A 5,934-nucleotide genomic window follows, 5' to 3' on the forward strand; every position below is an offset into this window, starting at 1 on the left:
TGTTGTTGAATGGGTTCGAATCCTACCCTACCTGCTGCTGGCAACAGTTTGTTAATCTTTACCTGAAGATCTTGGGCATAAATGTTAGTGTATGATCGATCAATGACTTTTCAAATAACCCTGAATTTTTTTTGCAAATTTTACTAAATTCCATGTCAAACGCCACCCTCAAGTAATTCTTAACTCCCCCCAATCAAAGAGACGGGGGGCGTGTGAATCATAAACACCCTCCCCAAAGTGTACCAATAAATAGGGGGTGGGGGTAGGGTGCGAATGGCATTTGCGCTAAGCTGGCAGGGAGGGGGTAAAGTAAACTGAGGCCGGGGGGAGTTAAAGTAAACTGGGGGGAGGGGGGAGGTAAGTAAAATGTCGGGGGGGGGGGTAGGTAAAATGTTGGGGGGGGGGGGTAGTTAAAATGTCGGGGGGGGGGGGGGTAGGGTAGAAGAGGGGGGAGGGGAGGAGCGTAGGGGGTAAATTAAACGGGGGGGAATACCGTTCAAAACCCACAATGTATAAAAAAATATGTAAATTTTAACGTGAAATGTATAACTTTATGAAACGTATTAGGTAGCAACTGCACTAAATGAGATAAATTTGATAAAAATTGTAAATCGATTATAATTGATTATATTGCCAAAAAATTATTAGGAGTTTAATCTATTTTTAATGGATTATAATCGAGTATAATGGATCATATTGACCTATAAAAATAGGATTATAATCCATTTTTAAAGGATTATAATTGATTATTTTTTAAAGTTTTTTATAGGTACTGACCATGGTATGGCAATATAATCGATTATAATCCATGGGCGCTCGGTGCTGGCAATGTTCTTAAAAAAGTGTCTGCTTAGGGGTGATCTGTATAACGAAATCTGCTTCAATTTCAGCTGAAGCCACTGAACATTCGTTATTGTAGCTTGAGGGGCCTACAGCATTACTGAAAGGTTTTCTTGACATATTTTACTGGAAAAAGTGCTAATTTAAAATAAAACGTTTAAAAGTTATTAGCTCACAAGTTTATCTTAGCATAGTTTTATTATGCATACTTTTATTATGCATAGTTTACATAGGTTAGGTATAATTATATTAACGTGGTTTGTCGGCAGCTCCAAAAAATTTCATACAACAAAAGTTTTTGTTTTGGACCACTAAAGGTAACTTTAAACCCGTATCCAGTAAATTGTAAATTTTCTAAAACAGATCTGACATAATATATTTCAGATCTAAATTTCAGATCTGAACAGGTTGTAAAATGAGTAAATAAGGCTTTGATACTTTTTTGATTATTTCAGATCTGAAAAATTAATGAGTCTGACAAAAATTTTGCAATTTTTGATTTTTTTTTGTATTTGATAGCTTCTGCTGGCTACTAGCAGGTACTCAGCAAAGTCTCCAATGGAAGACTGCCAGTATATGTTCACTCAAGCATGAGATAAACATTGGAAACGCATAAGAAGAGCATAAAAATTGACGGGTGTTCTATAACAGTTTTTGAAAACTTTTTAACACAGTTGAACAAAAATTTTAGTCAAAATAAATGTTTGTGAAAATGTTCGGAATTTTCAAAAAAAACTCAATTTTTTGCTCAAAATGCATAAATTATAATTTTACAAAAGATTTCTCAGATTTGATTTCAGATCTGATTTCAGATCTGAACTTTTCTTTTTTAAGGTAATTTCAGATCTAAAATTTTCTGTTTCAGATCCAAATTTCAGATCTGAAATTTGTAAATTCTCATCAAGATCTGAAAGAAAAAATTTCAGATCTGAAAATCAACTTATGTAAGAATTGAAGAATTTCAGATCTCTCACAGAAAATCTCCTGGGAACGGGAAGTATTTCGTATCTGTTCAAAAATCTGGATCCAATCTCTCCGTTAGAAATGACCCTGCGTTGCGCACAATTCACTATATGGGGTGTCTGTTTTAAGCTTTGTGTTCTCTTGCACATCAATGTGGAGATTTTCCGTTGCTTACAGTTTTCAACATTATTTTTTCAAACACCGACGTGTGATCCTCATTCAAGAGGCGAATTGATTCTTTGTTAAGAAAACGTCTTTGCGTTGACAGCTTGTGTACTAATTTTATACATTGGTTTATCGAGCAGAAAATCAAATTTGTCTCAGAGATGTTCCTTAGGACCGGTAAATTTTTGGTAGCGTTTGTATTTCCATCAAAGAGTCATACTCTTGCAATGGTTGTATTAAATACTAGTCACTCTGTACATTTGTGAAACAATGCGCAACTTCGCCGTTCATTTGTGGCCATTTTTGAGCATGCTCAATGTATTTATAGTATATTTACGTGTTCGTTGAGTCTGCCCTTGATATTATTCGGCATGTCTCTCAGGCCGTAAAACCCCCGCCCACAAACTCTGCCAAAATTGGCAAAATTTCAGCTGACTGTAAGCTTTTTCTGGTTCACAGTGCTTAACAACGTTTGCTTCTCTGAATTTTTTGATATTCACGAAACTTGAGCACCTTGTTTTGGTTTATTTTTAAAATTTTGATCTGCAAGAAATTGAAATTCAGAGCAAGTTTTATCAACTCTGTTTTCTTTTATTGTTCCGACTTTCGATACGAAAGTAATTGTTCCGACTTTCGATACGAAAGTAACGGAATATTTGTGCCCGGGGTGGGTTTTTTTTTCTTCAGACAAATTTCGACTTTTTAACTAGGCATTTTTGACGGAATTTTTTTTATATCATTCAAAAGGTATGCTTGTCCTGAGCTTAAATTTGAAAAGATATTTCACCTGTGATCATTTTTCGTAAAGTTATGAGGGTTTTAAGATTGCCCTTTTGGCCATTTTGACCAATTTGGGACAATTAACGCGCAATATAATTCGCGCTATTAACGCGTAAGCGAGATTTAGTCCGTCTTATAAATCGTTCCAAATTGGTTGAACGAAGCTTATTTGCCATAATTGATTTGTTACAAGGAACGAAAGCTATCTTTTTGTACTTTATTTGGCGTGTGGGGGGATGATTTTCATTAAAAAATTTCAAATTTTAGAAAAAAAAATTTCATTTTATTTTATTTCATTTATTTTTTTTATGTATTACTGCTGTGCTCCATAGACCTTAAAAAGCAGTCGAAACATTCAGGGCTTCGCCCTGATACGAGCAGTCTTGTTTAATTAGTGTCGGAAGTATACAACAGCCTGCGGCACTTTTTTCAGTTTAACATTGTGAAGTTTTTGAAGTTTAATATTGGCCCTGCTTGTTCGATGAGGTGGCAGTGCTCCTTCTTAGCTTTTTTGGGTTTGATTGAAGAATCATTTTTGTAGATTTTTTGATTATTTGGTTTTTTCCTAACTCCAATCAAAAACTTTCTCAGACTGTCGATAATATTTTGTCAAGAACAATAAATTTGAAGAATTATTACCGCCAGGTTAATTATTGACAGGACTGTTCGGCACGGGGAATTTTTTGCTCTGATTGGGGTTTATCCCCAGTTTTGTAATTTTTTTTGTAGGAAAATTTAGCGCCCGTGGAAGTTCAAATCACAAGTTCAAATGGAGTGAGTTCAAATCACATTTTTCTTATTAAAATTTTTCTTATCGCGCGTGCAGCTAGAGTAGAGGCCATTTATTTGTTTTTCCACCAAGAAATGAGCAATCGTAATCTTTGGGCTGTACGTTATAACTCCGTGCTTTCATCACGTCTCAAAATCGGCAATCTTTGTCACATGGGGTTTCCGGCCAGGAAAGAGTAGGATTCTCAGGACAAATTGAAAGTTTTTCACTAGTGCTTTTCCGTTTCAAATAATGTTTGGCAGAAAGTCCTAACTCGAGCAAAAAAATTTAGTTTTTTTTTCTTCAGCGTTTAAATGATTCTCAGGTAAAATTGACTTCTGTTTTATGCTCGAACAATTTTTTTCGATGTTGAGATTAGGGCTTCCTTCAAGAGAACGCATTCCTTAAAAGATTTCATTTTGGCCATGAGGTTTTCGTTTGTACTTTCTAGTCAAAGAGATCTTGATTTATTACTTCCGTTGGGCTGATTGTGGGAAATAACAAATTCCTTTGAGTGCCGCTATTTCTGATTTTGCGAATAGAAACATCCCTCGTTCATTCTGCTTCGTCTATTTCCCTAATATTACCAGTATTTGCTAAATCTGTCAGAGCACCACAAAATTGTTTCAGTAGTTTCCAGTATTTCTGTTTAGAAAGTTGTACGTTTCAGATGGCGTATTGGGAGGTTTATCATAAAACTTGTTCAACCTGTCCCTAAACTTTTAAAAAACATTGCTAAAATTTAACCCTTTTCATTTCCGCATGAGAACTTATTTGCATTCGTTCTCTAACGCGAGGTCTAAGACCGAGCGTAACTTCCGGTTAGCCTCTAATCTGCTCATTTCATTGAAATTTTTTGTTTGTCATTGATGTGTTTTTCCATAGCTAATTCGTGCGCTTTCACTGCGTTTTTGCTTTTGTTTCCCGACTGACTCTCTTTAACTCTAGCTCATCCACTGTGGCTTGTTCGTGAGTCGAGTATGATTTTCGAATACCTCTGGTCCGTTTAGATTATCCAAATTCACGTTCTTTTTTGTGAGGATAGCCAAACCAAATGGCATCATTTTAATGATTCAGGTTGAAGGCAGTTCGATTGAGTAATTAGGGCAGAAGGAGGGAAATCCCAAAGGTTCGATTCGTTCGACTAAGCCATTTTATATGTTTAGAAAAAATCTTTCATCAATTATACTAATGTAAAAGACTAAACGAAGTTAGAATTGATTTGAAATAACTTGTCTTGCTCTCAAAGTATTTCAGACAGTGATCGAGTCGACCAAAAAGCGCTGCCGTACTTCAAACTAAAAGGTATGATTGCTGAAGTACTTCAAAGTAACAGGTATCTAATCAATGCTGAAGGTCATTGAGGAAAACACAACAAAACAATACAAATACAGTTCTTGATCAAATAATATACTAAAAGTTTTCAGGGTATCTTTAATTTAACCGCGGATTTCTCATTTGTTGCGAGTTTTAATAACATATAGTTACATATAGAAACAAATTTTAGAGATTTGATGTAACATGTGAAAATTGTTAGGAAGTATTGCCGACTCCTTTGTTAATCAAGTTTGCAGCTAGTTACAGTGGGTAGAGTAGAGTGGTTGTAATGGGTTGATAGATTGATCAGATTTCTCACAAAATCTTCAATTGACAGCGCTGAATTGTCAAAAAAAAAATTCATGGAATTGCACGGAATTGGCCAGGAAGGATTCATTTAGGTACAGAATTTCTCGAACAAGATCCATTTACAGAGTTAGTCCATCCAGTTAACATAATTATGGAACTGATTTATCTACAATCATACTGCGAACGATAATCGACTCTATAGAGATAGAATAAATTTCTTTCCTTAAAAAAACGAATAGTTTTTAGTGTAAAACCAATCGATTTTTCTAGTCTTCACAACCTGTGTATAATCTCTGGATAATCTGCATATACTCATTATATAACATTTATAGCATAAACCTGTATATAATTGGCAGATAATTTAATAATAATCTTTATAAAATTGTATAAACATGAGTATACTGCCTAAAAGCTATGGGGTCGTAATGATTTCAAAACTGACCAAAACAATCAAAGATTGTTTTCCCAAATTTAACACAATTTGTAATCAGGAAAATTTCTAAAATTTCTTACCGCAAACTAAAATTTTCAAACGTATGGCCAAAAAGAGCAGTATGGCCCTTGCGGAAAGAAACACTCATTGTCAGACAAAACGGTGAAATTTAAAAATAACAACATGTAGTGCCCGCATCGAAATGACTTGAGCAAATCTAGATTGAAAAGAGAAGTTGTTGCCGAAAACTTGCCTTTCAATCCAACAACTATGATATATTACAAGCTAAGGGTTACCATGGAAAAAAAGTAATTTTGTGCAAAAACTCTTCAAAAGTCACTTGAAAAATCAACCTGCT

The sequence above is a fragment of the Symsagittifera roscoffensis genome, chromosome 10 (assembly GCF_963678635.1).
Source record: "Symsagittifera roscoffensis chromosome 10, txSymRosc1.1, whole genome shotgun sequence".
Taxonomy (NCBI): Eukaryota; Metazoa; Xenacoelomorpha; order Acoela; family Convolutidae; genus Symsagittifera; species Symsagittifera roscoffensis.